Genomic DNA, 19,123 nt, shown 5'->3' with positions numbered 1-19,123 from the left:
ACTGTGACCATACACTTTACCTCTGCATCTCATTATTATATAAACCTCTCTAAGGTCATCAATCAGCCTCCTGCTTTCCACAGGACAGTTTACAAGGGTATTACTGGGACTCATCGAATCATAGAGAAGTACAGCACAGAAACAGGCCCTTCAACCCATCTAATCCATGCCGAATCATTTAAATTCATCGACCTGTACCCGGACAATAGCTCTCCATACCCCTGCCATATATGTACCTATCCAAACTTCTCAAAGGTTAAAATCAAGCTCCTATGCACCACTTACACAGGCAAATCGTTGCACACTCTCATGACCCTCTGAGTGAAGAAGTTTCCCCTCCTGCACCCCTTAAATGTTTTGTCTTCCACTCTTAAACTATAATCTCTGGTTGTAGTCCCACTCATCTTCAGGGTAAATCTAAGCAGGCTTTTTCCACTATCTATGCCCCTCATAATTTTGTATACCTCTATCAAACCTCCCTTCTATCTTCTGAGGAATGCAGCCCTAACCTATTCAATCTTCCCTAAAAACTTGGATCCTACAGTCCCAGCAACATCCTTGTAAATTTGGTCTGTACTCTTTCAAACTTATTTGCATTTTTCCTGTAGGTAGTTGACCAAAACTGCACACTACACTCCAAATTAGGCCTCACCAACATCTTATGCAACTTCAACATAACATCCCATTTTCTGTACTCAGTACATTGAATTATGTAGGCCAATGTGCCAAAACCTTTGGTTACAACCCTATCAACCTGTGCTGTCACTTTGGATGAATTATGGACCTGTATTCCCAAATGACTTTGTTCTGCAGCACTCCTCAGTGCCCAGCCATTCACTGTGTAAGACCTACTCTCATTGGTCCTACCATAGTGCAAATCCTCAAACTTGTCTGTATTAAATTCCATCTGCTCTTTAGCAGCCCATTTTTCCAGCTGGTCCAGATCCCACTGCAAGCTCTGATATTCTTCCTCGCTGTCCACTACACCCCAATTTTGGTATCATCAGCAAATCTGCTGATCAGTTACCATATTATCATCCAGGTGGATGATATGGATGACAGATCATAATGGACCCACCTCCAATCCCTGTGGCACTCTACTAGTCACAGGCTTCCAATCAGAGAGGCAACCATTTACAGCCAATCTGGCTTCTCCCATAAGGCAAATGTCTAATCCAATTGCTAAGCGACTGAACCTTGATCAACCTCCTATGCGGGACCTTTTCAAATGCCTTGCTAAACTCCATGTAGACAACATCCTCTGCTTTGCCTTCATCATCTTTCCTGATAAAGTCCTCAATGTCTAAGATTGGTTAGGCATGATCTACCATGCACAAAACCGTGTTGACTATCCCTAATCAGTCCATGTATATTCAAGTACTTGTATATCAGATCCCTTAGAATACCTTCCAATAACTTTCCCAATACTGATGTCAGGCTCACTGGCCTATAATTTTCTGGTTTATTTTTAGAGCCTTTCTTAATTAGTGGAACAACACTGGCTAACCTGCAATCCTCCGGCACCTCACCTGTCGCTAAAGATGATTTAGATATCTTTGCTAGGGCCCCTGCAGATTCTGCACTTGCCTCCCACAAGGTCCGAGGATACACCTTGTCAGGCTCTAGGGATTTGCCCACACTAATTTGCCTGAAGGCAGCAAACACCACCTCCTCTGTAAACTGTATGGAGTCCACCACCTTGCTACTGCTTTGTCTCACTTGTGTAGACTCTGAGCCTGTTTCTTGAGTAGGTACAGATGCACAAAAATCCCCTTAAGATCCTCCCCTATCTCTTTTGGCTCCACACATAGATTACCATTCTGGTTCTCCAGAGGACCAATTTTGCCCCTTGCAATCCTTTTGGTCTTAATGTAGAATCCCTTGGGATTCTCTTTCACCTTATCCACAAAGGCAATCTCTGCCTTCCTTTAGCCTTCCTGATTTCTTTCTTGAGTGTTCTCTTGCATTTCTTGTACTCCATAAGCATCTCATTTGTTCCTACTTGCCAACACCTGCTATTCACTTTTTTTCTCTTAACCAGGGCCTCGATATCTCTTTGGAAACCAAGGTTCTCTAAACCTATTATCTTTACCTTTTATTCTGACAGACATGTACAAGCTTTGTACTCAATTTCTCTTTTGGAGACCTCCCACTTACCAAGTACACCTTTGCCAGAAAACAGCCTGTCCCAATCCACACTTGCCAGATCCTTTCTGATTCCATCAAAATTGGCCTTTCTCAAATTTAGAATCTCAAACCATGAGCCAGACCTATTTTTTTCCATCTTTATTTTGAAACTAATGGCATTATAATCACTAGCATGTGGCCAAGTGGTTAAGGCATTGGACTAGCGACCTGAAGGTCGTGAGTTGAGCCCCAGCCGAGGCAATGTGTTGTGTCCTTGAGCAAGGCACTTAATCACACATTGCTCTGCGTGACACCAGTGCCGAGCTGTATGGGTCCTAATGCCCTTCCCTTGGACAACATTGGTGTCGTGGAGAGGGGAGACGCAGCATGGGCAACTGCTGGTCTTCCATACAACCTTGCCTAGGCCTGCACCCTGGAGAGTGAAGACTTTCCAGGCACAGATCCATGGTCTCGCAAGACTAACGGATGCCTTTAATGATCACTAGATACAAAGTGCTCCCCTACGCAAACTTCTGTCACCTGCCCTGTCTCATTCTCTAAAATGAGATCCACTCTCTCTTGTTGGGACTTCTATGTACTGATTATGTGACTCTATCCCATTTAGTCTACAATCTCTTTAGAGAATTTTTCCTTTAAATCCCGTGGGCTATTTGGTGGTCTATGATATAGCTTCATTAATCAGGTCACACCTTTCTATTCCTCACTTCTACTGATAATGCCTCAACAGACAAGTTCTCCAGTCAGTCCTGACTGAGCACTGTCATGACACTTTCACTGATGAGAAGTGCAAACCCCTCCCCCTTTAATCCTCGCCCCCCCCCACCCCCGCCGTTCTGTCACGTCGAAAACAACAAAACCAGGAATATTGAGCTGCCAGTCCTGCCCCTCCTACATCCAAGTCTCACTAATGGCTACAATATCATAATTCCAGGTGTTGATCCACGCTCTGAACATCTGCCTTTCCTACAATACTACTTGCATTGAAATATACGCAGCTGAGGACATTATTTGCACCATGCTCAACCTTTTGATTCCTGACTTGAGGACATGAGTGATGGAGAAAGATTGAATAGGCTAGAATCTCATTCCCTGGACTGATGGGTAATGAACTCGTGTACACTGCTCCACAGTATTTGCTCTCCTTTTGCACTACTAATTTAATTTATTTCTTTCTGTGTGTGTGTATGCATGCCAGTAACAATGGAGTTTTCCTTGCAGCAACAAGTAAAATGCTGGAGTAGCTCAACAACAGGATCTGAAGGCAAAGGGATAGTTGATGTTTTGGATTGAGATGAAGGGTCTCAAACTGAAATATCAACTGTCCATTTCCCTCCACAGATGCTTTTCGACCTGCTGAATTCTTTCAGTAGTCTGCCGCTCCAGATTCCAGCATCGGCAGCCTCTTGTGTCTCAGTGATCACCCTCTATCCTGAGAAGATCATAATTTTAAAAAAAATTGGAGTCAGGATGTTGAGGATTGAAATTGAGAAATTTTGATTTGAATCCACAAAGTAGAGAAATGTGAAACTTGCCCACTAAAAGCTGTAGAGTTCGGAAGTCACTTGGTCTTCAGAAAAGGTCCTCAGAGCAGGGCTGATAACCCATGAGCACTACCTTACTTTTTCCTCTCCTTTTTCACTATTCATTTATTTTTTATATTATTGTAACTTGTAATTTTTGTGCATTACAATGTATACTTCCATAAAACAACAAATTTCATGCTGTAGGTCAGAGCTGATAATCTGATTCTCATTTTGGAAATGTTCAGCTGGTTAGGGACTTGTGGATTAACTAAGGAATGTATTCAATATGATCCAGACAATGGGTGGGCTAGAATCAAGGGGCTGAGTGGCTCCTCCGTGTCTGTGTCTCTAACACTGTCAGAGAGAAGGATTCTGACAATAGATACATAAGATCCAGTAATAAAAAAACAAGTTGTACCTGTCGTCTTAAACCAATGATCTTGGTGACAAGAAGGTTTTAGCCCAAGAATGCTGGTCCTACCATTCCATCCCTTGCCAATCACAAAGGGACTGGAAGCAAATGTGAATTTTAATTGGGTACAAATCAGTGGGCTCCCCAATGATATTATAATCTTTCATTGAGGGTCCTATTCATATTAAAGATCATTAATTTTTTAACAGTTGAATGTTAATGATGGTATGACAGAGTTCTTTAATGTCCTTGGTTTCAGTGAGCTGTAAGTCAAAGTTCAAAGACAATTTATTATCGAGGTATGTAGACTATATACAACCTTGTGACTAGTCTCCTGACGGACAGACATACAACAAAGAAACCCAACTAAACCCATTTTTTAAAAAGGCCATCCCACACCCAATGTGCAGGGAAGAAACAAATCATGCAAACAACTGAAGTTCACAGAAGTGAGTCCACAGCCACATCACTGCAGCCGATCCAGTAGCCCGTTAGATTTAGTCCGCAGCCTTAGTTCAGCGCAGAGATGAGTGAACCTCAGAGAGCAGCGAGCTGAACACCTCGCCCTCTGTCTCGCTCTTCACTGTAGTCAATTCCTTCCTCTGTTTTATGTAACTGTCAATCATTCAGTGTTTCCTGAACAAGTCCTCATTTTTTTCTTTTGGTTCACCCAACATGATCTGTGCGCTGTCTCCCCTTGCCTCTCTAGCCAGTCCATCCATCCATCTCTTCCCACTCCACCCACATTGTGCCTGCTGTCTTTCTGTCCACAAAATTCAGCATGACATCTAAGACTTTGACATTCTTCTATAGATGTGTAGTAGAGAGTACATTGACTGGCTGCATCACAGCCTGGTATGAAAACACCAATGCCCTTGAGTGGAAAATCCTGCAGAAAGTAGTGGATATGGCCCAGTCCATCACAGGTAAATCCCTCCACACCATTGAGCATATCTACATAAAATGCTTTTGCAGGAAAGCAGCATCCGTCATCAAGGATCCATGGGCATGGGCCCTAGTGACATTCCTCCACATTGTTAAGAATCCTGCCATTAACCCTGTATTCTGCCTTCAAATTCACCCTTCCAAAATGCACCCTGTCTAAAGCTTCTACATCCTTCCTAGAACCAAACACAATTCTCCAAGTGTGATCTAACCAGGATTTTATAGGGCTGCGACATTACTTGGTGTCCTTTTTAGTTAACACCAGTGTGTCAAACACCACCTTCACCTCTGTCTTCCTGCATTGCCATTGTCAAGGAACTCTAAGTGACCTGTGGAGTAACTTCTCTACACAGAGGGTAGAGACAACCTGAAACGAGCTGCCAAGGGAACTAGTCAAAGTGAGTACAATTTGTAACATTTGTGAGCCATTTTGTTAGGAACAAAGAGGTGAGGGGGTTTGAAAGCTAATGGTCCAAATGCAGACAATTTGGATCAGCAATCACTAAGGACCCCTATCACCCTCCTCTTATTTCTACCATCAAGAAGGTGGTGCAGGAGCCTGAAGACACACACTCAATGTTTTAGGAACTGCCATCAGATTTCTGAATGGATAATGAACCCATGAACACTACCTCACTACTTTTTGTGAACTGTGTCTGTATGTTTGACAATGTACTACTGCCACGTAACAACATATTTCATTTCATATGCTAGTGATGTTGGACTGGATTCTAATACTGTGGTTGGTATGGACCATTTGGGCTGAAGGGCCTGTTTCTGATCTATGTAATTCTCATACTTGTTTTCTGAAGTCTCTCTGTTCAACAACACTACTCAGAGCTGAGCCATTCACTGTGAAAGTCCTGCCATTGTTTAACCTCTCATTAAATTTTTTTCCTTCATTTAATGAGACACATTGACCTTGGGCAGTGCCTGTTCTCTCCTGTATGCCCACAATGGAAGAAGTGCACCCAGCTTCCTTCTCCATTGCCTGTCCTTTAGCCAACATGACAAGCAAGTGGTGACCTACCTGCTACCTATGGGATCTTGCTATACACCGTGATAGATGTGTAGGACAGCTGCCAGAGTGGCAGTAGAGGCAGATACATTGGGGCATTTAACATTTATGGAACTCGTAGATAGGTGCGTTACCCACACGGAGTTTAGTGTTCTGTTCATCACTGTTGTCTATGTCCCAGACCCTCCTGAATGCCAACACCAAGGTCTCACTGGGAGGGCTTCACAGCATCATCAATTCTCAGCAAAACAAGCACTTGAACTGTCTCTTCATAATTGCAGGAGACTTCAGTCATGTTTTTGTTGTCTTTTGGTCGTAATGCTTTTTGGTTTTTAATATATGCTGGTTCAGAACTGGGGTAATAATCGTTTTGATCTCCTTTACACTCGTACAGAAGAATGACAACAAACGTGAATTTTGAACATTGAATGGCTGACAGGAAAAATGGAGGCTATATGGGAAGGGTTAAATTGATCTTGAAGCAGGTCAAAGGGTCAGCACAGCATTGTGGGCCGAAGGGCAGTAGTGTGGGGTACTGTTCTGTGTAAGTGTTTCTTGCACTAGTCTCATTTACTGGTGTTTGACTCTTATTCATGCATGCTTTGTCCTAAGATTTAGAAATTTTTTTTGCTTCATGTTTATTTTCTTTCCTGTTTTCTCTTGCACATTTAAAGCCCGTCTCTTTCTCTTTACAAACTGGCTTCCTCGTCCTTGCTGTCGATACGGATAAATCACAGGGGCTGGTGGGCGTGCGTGACTCTGAACACTGTGGGCAGAGTTTCTCTGGTTATTGACCCAGTACCATCAGTCTTCTGTGCAGCTGTAGTTTGCAAAGGGAGCCCTGGACTGGAATGCCGCATCAGACGAGCCTGTGTCCTGGGCAATTAATTACTCTGATACTCCACAGAACACTAGCTGGGGCTGATTCTTCCCTCCCTCTCCGAGCCTCAAGAGATGTCCAGGAGCTGAAGGTAACTGTGGGAAAGTGAATGAGCCAGTGGGAGTATTCCTCGTTAAAAGAGCAGCATCTTTGCCTTCCTGCGTTTTCTGTATGCTTGTTCTTTACCATCTGGCTGTCAAAGTGCCAAATTCTAGCTGCAGTTGGTTATCGGGACCAGATGTTTGGACCGTGGGCACAGGAGGAAACTTCCCCTGGTCAGGAAGGTGTATGTGTGCGCATGTGTGTGTGTCTGTGTTTGTAGAGCTCTTAAAGAGAACACCCAGGGTTTAGTTCCTGGGTAAATGGTTCCTGTGTTTGCACAATAGTAATAGATGTTTATAAAATTATGAGAGGTGTAAGTAGGGCGCATGTATTTTTGTTGCTCCAGGGTCGAAATGTCAAGGGGCATCTGGGTAGAAAGAATAAAAGTATAGAGTATTTTTCTAAACAGAAAGAAAATTCAAAAATCTGAGGTGCGAAGGGACTTGGGAGTCCTCGTGCAGGTTTCCCAAAAGGCTAATTTGCAAGTTCAGTCGGTGAGGAAGGTAAATGCAATGTTAACATCCGTTCAAGAGAACTGGAATATAAGAGCAAGGACATGATGCTGAGACTTTAGAACACATTGGTCAGACTGCACGTGGGGCATTGTAAGCAGTTTTGGGCCCCTTGTCTAAGAAAAGTTGTGTTGACATTAGAGAAGGCACACAGGAGCTTCATCAGAATGATTCAATAGTTCCATTTAAAATCAGAAATGTTTACAATATACAGTCTGAAATTGATTTTCTTTGCAGACCTCCATGAAAACAGAAGAGTGCCCCAAAGAACGAGGGACAGTAAAACAAAAATTAGAACCCCAAAGCCACCGTTCCTCCCCACCGGGGAATGAAAGTGTTAATGTATGAAGAGCATTTGATGGCCCTGGGTCTGTACACACTGGAATTTAGAAGAATAAGAGTGGGGATCTTAGTGAAGCCTATTGAATATTGAAAGGCCTGGTAGAGTGATTGTGGAGAGGATGTTTCCAGTAGTGGCTGAGTTTAGGACCAAAGGCAAAGCCTCAGAATAAAAGGATGTCTGTTTAGAACAGAGATGAGGAATTTCTTTAGCCAGAATGTGGTGAATCTGTGGAATTTATTGCAATGGATGGCCGTGGAGGTCAAATCATTGATTATATTTACATTGGCGGTTGATAGGTACTTGATTAGGGCTGTCAAAGGTTACCCCCATTTCTGGAGAAGTAGTAATGGGGGACAAGGGCATGGCCGACAAACTGAATAAGTATTTTGCATCAGTCTTCACTGTTGAAAACACTAGCAGTATGCCAGAAGTTTGAATGTGTCAGGGGGCAGAAGTGTGTGAAGTTGCCATTACTAGAGAGAATGTTCTTGGGGGTACTGAAAGGTTTGGGGGTACTGAAAGGTCTGAGGGTAGGTAAGTCACCTGAACTAGATAATGTATACCCAGTATTCTGAAAGATGTGGCTGAAGAGATTATGGAGGCATTCCTTCAAGAATCACTAGATTCTGGGATGGTTCCAGAGGTCTGGAAAGTGGCATAAACTACTCTCCTCTTCAAGAAGGGAGCAAAGAAGAAGGAAAAAAGAAGGCCGGTTAGTCTGAGCTCAGTGGTTGGGAAGATGTTGCAGTCAATTGTTAAGGATGAGATCTCAGGGTACTTGGAGGTACGATAAAAATGGTCGTAGTCAGCATGGTTTCCTCAAGGGAAAATCTTGCCTGACAAATCTGTTGGAATTCTTTGAAGAAATAACAAGCAAGATGGACAAAGGAGAATCAGTGGATGTTGTGTACTTGGATTTTCAGAAGGCCTTGGACAAGGTGCCACGTATGAGACTGCTTAACAAGTTACGAGCCCATAATATTACAGGAAAGATACTAGCATGGCTAAAGCAGTGGCTGATTGGCAGGAGGCAAAGCGTGGGAATAAGGGGAGCTTTTTCTGGTTTGCTGCTGGTGACTACTGGTATTCCACAGGGGATTGTGTTGGGACTGCTTTTTATGTTATTGACTTGGGTAAGGGAATGGGTGGCTTTGTGGCCAATTTTGTGGACGATACAAAGATGAGTGAAGGGGCAAGTAATTTTGAGCAAGTAGAGCAGCTATAGAAGAAAATTGATTAGGCGAAATGGCAGATGGAATACAGTGGGAAGTCTACTGTCATTTGCTTTGGTAGAAGAAATTAAAAGGTAGACTATTTTCTAAATGGAAAGCAAAATTTTAAAATCAAAGATGCAAGGGGACTTTGGAGTCCTTGTGCAGGATTTGCTAAAGGTTAGTTTGTTAGTTGAGTAGGTGGTGAGGAAGGAAAATGTACTGTTAGCATTCATTTTGAGAGAACTAGAATATAAAAGCAAGGATGTAATGTTGAGGCTTTATAAAGCACTGGTGAGGACTCACGGAGTATCATGAGCAGTTTTGGGACATTTAACTGAGAAAGGATGTGCTGACATTGGAGATGGTTCAAAGGAGGTTCACGAAAATGATTGTGAGATTGAAAATCTTGTCATGCGAGGAGCATTTGATAGCTATGGGCCTCTGCTCACTAAAATTCAAAAGAATGAGGGGTTTCAGTCAGGTTACCCATCGAATGTTGAAAGGCTTTGATAGACTCCCCCATCGTAGGAAACATCCTCTCCACATCCAGTCTAAGACCAGATGACACAACCTCGGAATAGAGGGGCATTCTTCTAGAATGGAGATGAATTTCTTTTCCATAGATTCACCACTCTCTGGCTATTCCTTGCCACAGGTGGCTGTGAAGGCCAACTCATTGGGTATATACAAGGCAAAGGATGATAGATTCTTGAAGGGGCACAGAGAAAAGGCAGGAGATTGGGGCTGAGGGGGAAATGGATCAGCCGTGATGAAATGGTACAGCAGACTCAATGGACAAATGGGCTAATCCTGCTCCTATGTCTTATGGTGTTATAGTTATGGGGAGAGTGCAGGGGCCCGGAGTTGAGATGGATAATTAATCAGCCATGATGGAATGGCTGAACAGCCTCTCATCCTTACTGTAATTTTGCTCGTAAGGCCTTTGTCATGTACGTTAATGATCTGGATGATGGGGTGGTAAATTGGATGAGTAAGTATGCAGATAATACTAATATGGGTGGAGTTGTGGATAATGAAGTAGGTTTTCAAAGTTTGCAAAGAGATTTAGGCCAGTTAGAAGAGTGGGCTGAAAGATGGCAGATGGAATTTAATGCTGATAAATACGAGGTGCTACATTTTGGTAGGACTAATCAAAATAGGACATACATGATAAATGGTAGGGCATTGAAAAATGTGGTAGAACAGAGGGATCTAGGACTGGTGCATAGTTCCCTGAAGGTGGAATCACATGTGGATAGGGTGGTGAAGAAAGCTTTTGGTATGCTGGCCTTTATAAATCAGAGCATTGAGTATAGGAGTTGGGATGTAATGTTGAAGTTGTACAAGGCATTGGTGAGGCCAAATTTGGAGTATTGTGTACAGTTTTGGTCACCGAATTATAGGAATGATGTCAACAAAATAGAGAGAATACAGAGAAGATTTACTAGAATGTTACCTGGGTTTCATCACCTAAGTTACAGAGAAATGTTGAACAAGTTGGGTCTTTAATCTTTGGAACGTAGAAGGTTGAGGTGGGACTTGATAGAGGTATTTAAAATTATGAGAGGGATAGATAGAGTTGACGTGGATAGGCTTTTTCCATTGAGAGTGGGGGAGATTCAAACAAGAGGACATGAGTTGAGAGTTAAAGGGCAAAAGTTTAGGGGTAACACAAGGGGGAACTTCTTTACTCAGAGAGTGGTAGCTGTGTGGAACGAGCTTCCAGCAGAAGTGGTTGAGGCAGGTTCGATGTTGTCGTTTAAAGTTAAATTGGACAGATATATGGACAGGAAAGGAATGGAGGGTTATGGGCTGAGTGCAGGTCGGTGGGACTAGGTGAGAGTAAGAGTTTGGCACGGACTAGAAGGGCCGAGATGGCCTGTTTCCATGCTGTAATTGTTATATGATTATATATGGACTTATGAAAGTGAGTTCATAGGTTGAGGAATCAATTTATTGCTGAGTTGAGTTGAGTGAAGTTATCCTTGCTGGTTCAGGAGCCTGATGGTTGAAGGGTAGTAACTGTTCCTGAACATGATGGCAAGACTCCTCTACGTACTGCCCAATGGCAGTAGCAAAAAGAAATCATGGCCTAGATCGTGGAGGTGTTTGATGCTCGATACTGCTTTCTTGTGGCCGCACTCTATGTAAATATACAGACTGGTGGGGAGGGCTTTTCCTGTGATGGGTCCACCAATTTCTGCAGAGTTTTCCATTCCTGGGTCATTAGTATCTCCATCACAGGCAAGCGGCTGTAGTGGGGCTGGCACAGCCCGGCACCACGTCGCCCGGCACAGGCAGTGAACAGAACTGCTTTGTGCTTCACTGTAAGGGCTGACTCAGTGACCCATTGAACGAGTGCAGGTGACAGGACAGTGCCCCTATTATCAGACAGATTTGACTATACCCAACGTTTAGCAGCTTCTGATCCTCCACGATCAGATCTTTGAGCAGTTCAGGAATCCATGAACACAACCTCCCTGTTCCTCTTTCGAACATTTTTGGAACTTAGTCATTTTTTATCTCTTGTTTAGTACTGCTGCCACAAAAAAGACAAACTTCATGACATGTGTCAATGATATTAATCCAGATTCTCACTGAACGTGTAGATCATAGGACAGCACAGCTCAGAAATAAGCCCTTTAACCCATGATGTTTGGGCTCCTGTGCCTCCCTCCTCCCTCCTCCCTCCTCCCCTGATGATAGCAATGACAAAACGACATGTCCCAGATGGTGATTGTGACTGAGAGCACTCGGTAAACACTGTCACACTGTCTTGTCATTCTGTTGATATTACACTGAGTGTGTATATTTCAATGTCTTCACCGGTATATTCTCACAATGGGTCCTAAAGGGTTTGGCTTTTTGGAGAATTTCCCACCATACACAGTGCAATATTTCATTTCTTTAGTAATGGGGATGTGTAAATGTGTATATAGTTTGTATACTGTACTAGGGACATTTACTTCTGTTTATTTTGTATTATGTTTGTAACCATATTGTTAACTTTGTGGGTAATTAGAGATGGTATGTCCTGGTGCCTAATAAACGGGGTGGTTCTCTCGCTGGGAGAGAGGTGGGAGCTGTCAGGAGTGCACACTGGATATAGTATGGAACTATTTATTGTGTTTTCCAGTAGATATCTCTTTGTAAATATTGTCTGTTTGCTTTTCAATATTTTCACTCATTTTTGCAAGTTGGATTTTGGTGCACCAAATAAACACACTTGTGCAAAGTGCTAAGCAACTCCAGCCATCTTTCTTTTTGGTCAAAACTCATGTACATGACAGTGAGGGTCTGAAATGATGGGGCCACCTTCTTGAGTCACTGCCGGGTGAAGATGCCCTCGATGGTGAGGAGGGTTGTGCTCCTGACAGAGCTGAATGAGTCTACAACCCTTTCAGCCTCTTACAGTCTCGCACATTGGAGCCTCCACACCAGACAGTGATGCAACCAGTCAGAATGCTCTCCAATGTACATCAGTAGAAATTTTCGGGAATCCACTCAAACTCCCAGTGAAGTGTAGGTGGATGAACACTCCCTCACTATTTTACTGTCTTGTTGCACTTTTTTTATATATACTTATAGCTAATTTATTTTACTGTACTGCTGTTGCAAAACAACAAATTTCACATTTGATGTGTGTTGCCTGATTCTGATTGTCACTCGTGCCTCTCCAAATTCATAACTGTGTTTTATGAGGTTTTGAAGACCAAGCTACGTGCTTTATTTTAACCTGCCATGGCTCTGTGGTTGTGGACTCGCATTCAGGATCTCTGCAGCTCATGTCTTCTGTGTTATTTGTTTACTTTATTGTTTGTGGGATTTGTTTTTTTACTTGTGTGTTTGACAGTCTTAGGGTTTTTTTGTGGATTCTGTTGTGTTTCTTAGTTTTGTGGCTGCATGCGAGAAGATAAATCTCTAAATTGCATATAGTAAACATAATGCGTGCAAAACTAAGTGTACTTTGAACTCTATCCGCTGGAAGGCAGGCTTGTTTCCTGAGGAACTTGGTCAGGGGGGGCCAGCTGATGAGAGATTTGTGTGATGTGATCCATCGCTGTTTGCGTAAGGCATTTGCTAAGCATGAATGTTATCTCATCTGCACACACTCAGTTCATATTTGGTTTAGCCGTGATCAGTGGAAATGTCCACAAAACAAGCATGTCCAGAGCTTCAACAGCACATAAAGCTGTCCACTGCCAGGGCCACAATTCCTGGAGATGGGGTAATCAAACCTGGCACAATTCCTCGAGATGGGGTGATCAAACCTGGCACTCTGGGCTGTTGGATTCTGATGGTCTTGTGATCCAAAGTTTGTTCGGAAGTCGAGAATGAAGCATAAAACTTATTGCTAGCAATTTCAGTAAGTGTCACAAATTAAGATTAGCTGAAAGAACAAAGAAAAGGTGAAGGAAAAATTTAGTTATGGTCAAACTGGAGATGACACAATTCCAGTGATAACAATTAACCTATAAAATGGCCAGATTCAAGTGGCTTGATACCTGCTGTGGGAAAAAAAATACCAAAGCAGTTCTACTACAATTACTGGAAAATGTTTCGAACAATTACATGTATAGATGTAATTTTATAAAAACACAAGGAAGCGTAGGAAAGTGAAACTTCAATAAAAATAGAGGAAAAATAACAACTCTACACCCAGATCCAACAGGGCTCGATGTTATTGCTGGCTGTAATCTCAAGTTCAATTCTCCGTGGTGTGCTTGAAATTTCTGGGGACTTGTAACTTGTCTATATAAACCGATGTTAGTGATAGACGTACAGAAGATTAATGCGCCCTTTCTCTCCCTCATGTTTCTTTTGTTGCATTCAAACTAGTCCTGAGACGACTCGTGAGATGTGGTTACTAAGTTTGCAGGTGATGGAGTCAAAGTAAATTTATTATCAAAGAATGTACACTCAGTGACCATTTTATTAGTTACACCTGTACACTTTGTTAATGCAAATACCTAATCAGCCAATCCTGTGGCAGCAATGCAATATGCACAAGTATGCAGACATGGTCAAGGGGTTTAATTCCAAGTTCAAAGTAAATTCATATCAAAGTACATAAATGTCACCATATACAACCCTGTAGCTGATTAAAGCTACACCCTGGTTTTCCGATGGCCTCTGAGTCTTGTGAACTATCAAAGTCACTTGTTGCTTGTCAATATGGGATTTTTTTTTTAAATTAAGCCACACTGCATGCATTGTAAATATAGGTTTTGCACGGGTTGGAGTAGCACCACAATCTAGTTGTCTTGGGCAATGACAATAAAGTTCTATTCATTTTCTTGTGGGCACACTCAATAAATCCATAATAGAATTAATTAAAGAGCAGACCAACTTGTGCAAAAATCAGCAAACTGTGCAAATACAAAAAGAAAGAAATAATAAATAACAAGAACATGAGATGAAGAGTCCATGAAAGTGAATCCATAGTTGTGGGAACATTTCAATGATGCGGCAAATGAAATTGAGTTAAGTTACCCCCTTTGGTCCAAGGGCCTGATGGTTGAGAGCGAGCAACTGGTCCCGAAGCAGGTGGTGGGGGTCCTGACACTCCTGTACCATCTTCCCCAATGACGACATCGAGAAGAGAGCATGACCTGGATGGTGGGTATCCCCAATGATGGATGCTGCTTTCCTGTGGCAACACTGTTCTGTTCTGACTAAACATCAGAATGGGGGAAAAAACATGATCTAAATGACTTTGGCTGTGGAATGACTGTTGGTGCCGGATGGGGTGGTTTGAGTACCTCAGAAACCACCGATCCCCAGGACTTTCATGCACAACAATCTCTAGAAATTGCAGAGAATAATGGGAAGAACATCCAGTGAGCATTTTGTTAATGAGAGAGGTGGTGCCAAGACAACAACCACTCGGTCAATGTCAGCGAAGTCAAATGACTGATGATAGACTACGTGAGGAAGAAGCCGGTGGTCCATGTTCAAATCCTCATCAGGGGATCAGAGCTGGAGAGGGTCAGCAACATTAAATCCTCCATGTCATCTCGTCAGAGGACCAGGATGTAAGTGCCATTACAAAGAATGCACAACAGTTTTCTACTTGCACAGATTCAGCAGGTCATCTAAAACTGACAGGCTTCTGTAAATGCACAGAGGAGAATATCTGAACTGGCCGGATCTCTGCCTGGTATGGAAACACCAATGTCCAGGAATGGAAACATCTACAGAAAGTGTGTGTGATGGACTAAGCTGTATCCAACAAAGGCCACCCCAGCATTGAGTACAACTACAAGGAGCACTGCCACAAGAAAGCAGTATCCAGGCCATGGTCTCTTCTCGCAGGAGGCACGGGAGCCTTGGATCCCACACCATTAGGTTCAGGAACAGTTATTGCCCTACAGCCATCAAGCTCCTGAGCCAGTGTGGATAAATTCACTCACATCAACTCTGAACCGATTCCACAATCTATTCACTCACTTTCCAGGACTCTAATCAGAATCGGGTATAAAATCACTGTCATATGCTACGAAATTTGTTGTTTTGCTGCAGCAGTACGGTGAACTATATAACAATTTTTTAAAACTGTAAATTACAATAAGAATTGTATAAAGATTAAATATGTAGTGTAGAAAGTGAGAGCAAACAAAAATAGTGAGGTAGTCTTCTTGTGTTCAATGTCCGTTCAGAAATCTGATGGTGGAGGGGAAGAAGCTGTTCCTAAAACGTTGACTGTGTCTTCAGGCTCCTGTACCTTCTCCCTGATGGTAACAATGACAAGAGAGCATGGCCTAGGTGATGAGGGTTCTTAATGATGACTGCCACCTTTCTGAGGCGTTGCCTGTTGAAGATGTCCTCAATGCTGGGGAGGCTAGTGACCATGATGCAGATGGCTGAGTTTACAACATTTTGCAGCTCTCTCCAATTCTGTGCAGTGGCCCTTCCATACCAGATGGTGATGCAGCCAGTTAGAATGCTCTCCACAGTACACCTTTAGAAGCTTGTTAAGACTTGGTACATCACCAAAGACTCTTGAAAATTTCTAATGAAATATGTATAGCAGCTGCCATGCCTGCATTTGTAATTGCTTCAATAGGTTGGGCCCAGGATAGATCTTTAGGTATGCTGATGCCCAGGAACTTAACTGCACACCCTTTCCACTGCTGATTGCTTGATGAGGACTGATGTGTGTTCCCTTGACTTCCCTTTCCTAGTCCACAATCAATTCCTTGGTCTTACTAATGTTGAGTGCAAGGTTTTTGTTGCAATATCATTCAACCGGCTGATCTATCTCATTCCTGTACGCTCCCTCATCACCATCTGAAATTCGGCCAATAATTGTTATGTCATCAGCAAATTTATAGATGGCACTTGAACTGTGCCTAACAACACAATCTTGGGTGTGGAGAGTAGAGTAGTGAGCTAAGAGTGCATCTTTGAGTTGTGCCAGTGTTGATGCTAATCGAGAGGTGATATTATTCCAGTCCACACAAACAGTGGTCTCCCAGTGAGGAAGTCGTAGATCCAGTTGCTGAGGGAGGTAGAAGACCAGGTTTTAGAGCTGGGGGTATGTTTGCATTGAACACTGAGCTGTAGTGAACAAACAGCAGCCTGACATGGGTATTGCTATTGTCCACAAGATATAGGAGCAGAATTGGGTCATTTGGCCCATCCAGTCTGCTCTGCCATTTTATCATGGCTGATCAATTTCTCTCTCAGCCCCAAGCTCCTCCCTTTTCCCCATATCCCTTCATACCCTGACTCATCAAGAATCTGTCAACCTCAGTACCCAATGACTTGGCCTTCACAGCCTCTGGTGGCAGCAAATTCCACAGATTCACCTCTCTCTGGCTAAAGAAATTACTCTTCATCATTCTAAATGGGTGTCCCTCTATTTTGAGGCTGTGCCCTCTGGTCTTGCACTCACCCACTGTAAGAAACATCCTCTCCACATCCACTTTGAAGCCTTTCAACGTTTGAGCATTTTCGATGAGGCCCTCCCTCCTGGTGGTCCAAGGCCAAGTGGAGAGCCTGTGAGATTGAATCTGCTGTAGACCTACTGTAGCAGTAAGCAAATTGCAGTGGGTCCATATCCTTGGGCAAGAGTTGATTCTGAATGTGACCAACCTCCCAAAGCAATTCATTACAGTAGATGTGATCAGGACTAATGAAGGGTCTTGGCACAAAATGTTAACTGTACTCCTTTCCATAGATGCTGCCTGGTCTCTGTCCCTCCAGCATTTTGTGTTTTTCCTTGTATTATTTATTTACTTAGAATATTTGTTGTTTTTATTTACACAGGGCATCCCCCTTTCACACACTGGTCATTCGTCAGTTTGTGGTCATTCATGGATTCTATTGCATTTTTTCTACAAATATCTTGAAGAAAATAAATCTCAGGGTAGTCTATGGTGATATGAGCATATTTTGATTAAAAAATTCCGTTTGAACTTTGAGTAGCGTGGAATCCGGAACGGCTCACTTTCAAACCTGGCAACTGACCGCACTTGACTTGTGGCGCCGCGACGTTAGTGGAATTTACTGTACAGAATATCTTTGCAAACCGCTGATTTTATCTGATTGTTGATGTTTTAGGGCTCATCTCCAGATTGCAAGGTCAATTGGTCCTGACGAGTTTGTTACACTGTAATAATTAAATGGCTAACGATTAATGAGCTGCTGAAGCAAGCCCTCATTAACATGATGCAGATTGGCAGGGATGGAGATGGGAAGTGACCGTATTGCAATGCATAGTACGGATTCTGGATCGTATGAATGTTTTTGGTGATACTCCAGGGCAGAGTGAGGTAAACTATGTGTTGTTATTTTAGCATCTGGCAATAAATCAGCTCACTACACATGCTTTTGAAAGGTAATAAAAAAGGCAGATAATTACTTTGGGTTGGACCTTTGACTATACTGAGCAACACATAAAATACTGGAGGAAATCAGCAGGTCAGGCAGCATCTGTGGAGGGGAGTAAATGGTTGATGTTTTGGGCCAAGACCCTTCCTAATGAAGAGATCTGGCCAGAAACGTTGACTCTTTATTCATTTCCATAGCTGCTGCCCGACCTGTTGAGTTCCTCCAGCATTTTGTGTGTGTTACTCTGGATTTGTAGCGTCTGAAGAATCTTCGGTTTCCTCGATTATGCTGCCTGCTTGACTGAGGTAGTGAGAAGTGTAGAAAGAGGAGGCTAATGATGTGCTGAGCTGTGTCCACAACTCCGCAGTTTCTTGTAGTCACACGAAAAGCAGTTGCATGCCAAACTGAAAGGGTGCTTTCTATGGTGTGTTGATAAGTGTTACTGAGCGTCCAATGGACCCTTCTCCACCATTCAAGTTCACCTTGGCTGATCTAGCCTCTCTTACCACTTTCAAATATTCTTAATCTCTTTAGCATTAATGGGTATAATCCATTCCCTCCTTAAACATATTAAGTAATCTGGCCTCCTCGGCTTCTGTGGCAGAGAATTCCACAGATTTGCCAAGACAAAGGTGTACAAAGTTATGAGGAGCATAGATGGGGCAAATCGAAGCTGGCTTTTTCCATGGAGGTTGAGAGAAACCTGAACTAGAGATCATGGGTTAAAGGTGAAAGGTGAAATGTTTAAGGGGAACTTCACTCGGTGAGTGTGGAATGAGCGGCCAGCAGAAGTAATGGATGCAGGTTTGGTTTCAACTTTCTTGATAAATTTGGATAAGTAGATGGACGGAAGGGGGAATGGAGGGCTGTTGTTCAGGTGTGGGTTGATGGGACTAGGGAGAATAACAGTTCAGCGTGAACTAGATGGGCCAAATTGCCTATTGTGTGCTATAGTACTCTATGACTCTTAGAAATTCTCATCAACATTTTAAATAAGATTCCCCACATCCCGTGGGTGTGATCTGTGGTTCTGAGCATAGAACAGTGTAGGCTCTTCTTTGCCGACCTTTTAACCTACTTCAAGGTCAAACTAACACTTCCCCCACACATGGCCCTCCAATTTTCTACCATCCATGAGCCTATCTAAGAGTCTCTTAAATATCCCTAACGTATCTGTCTCTACCACCATCC

The 19,123-nt window shown here is 42.9% G+C and overlaps 1 protein-coding gene across 2 annotated transcripts in view; it reads left to right on the top strand.

Annotated features, from left to right (window-relative positions):
* LOC134353563 (liprin-beta-2-like) overlaps nucleotides 1–19,123 on the top strand; it is a 263,694-nt gene that overhangs the window by 24,857 nt on the left and 219,714 nt on the right. Inside the window, exon 1 of one of the 2 annotated variants that reach the window (XM_063061604.1) lies at nucleotides 6,881–7,017. The exons of the other annotated variant lie outside the window; for it this stretch is intronic. The gene's annotated coding sequence lies outside the window, so the exon portion shown is untranslated. Of the gene's footprint in view, nucleotides 1–6,880; nucleotides 7,018–19,123 lie in introns of those variants that run through there. 2 annotated transcript variants of the gene reach the window in all.

This window comes from Mobula hypostoma, chromosome 11 (genome assembly GCF_963921235.1).
Source record: "Mobula hypostoma chromosome 11, sMobHyp1.1, whole genome shotgun sequence".
Lineage (NCBI taxonomy): Eukaryota > Metazoa > Chordata > Chondrichthyes > Myliobatiformes > Myliobatidae > Mobula > Mobula hypostoma.
This window is presented reverse-complemented; position numbering and strand designations above follow the sequence as displayed.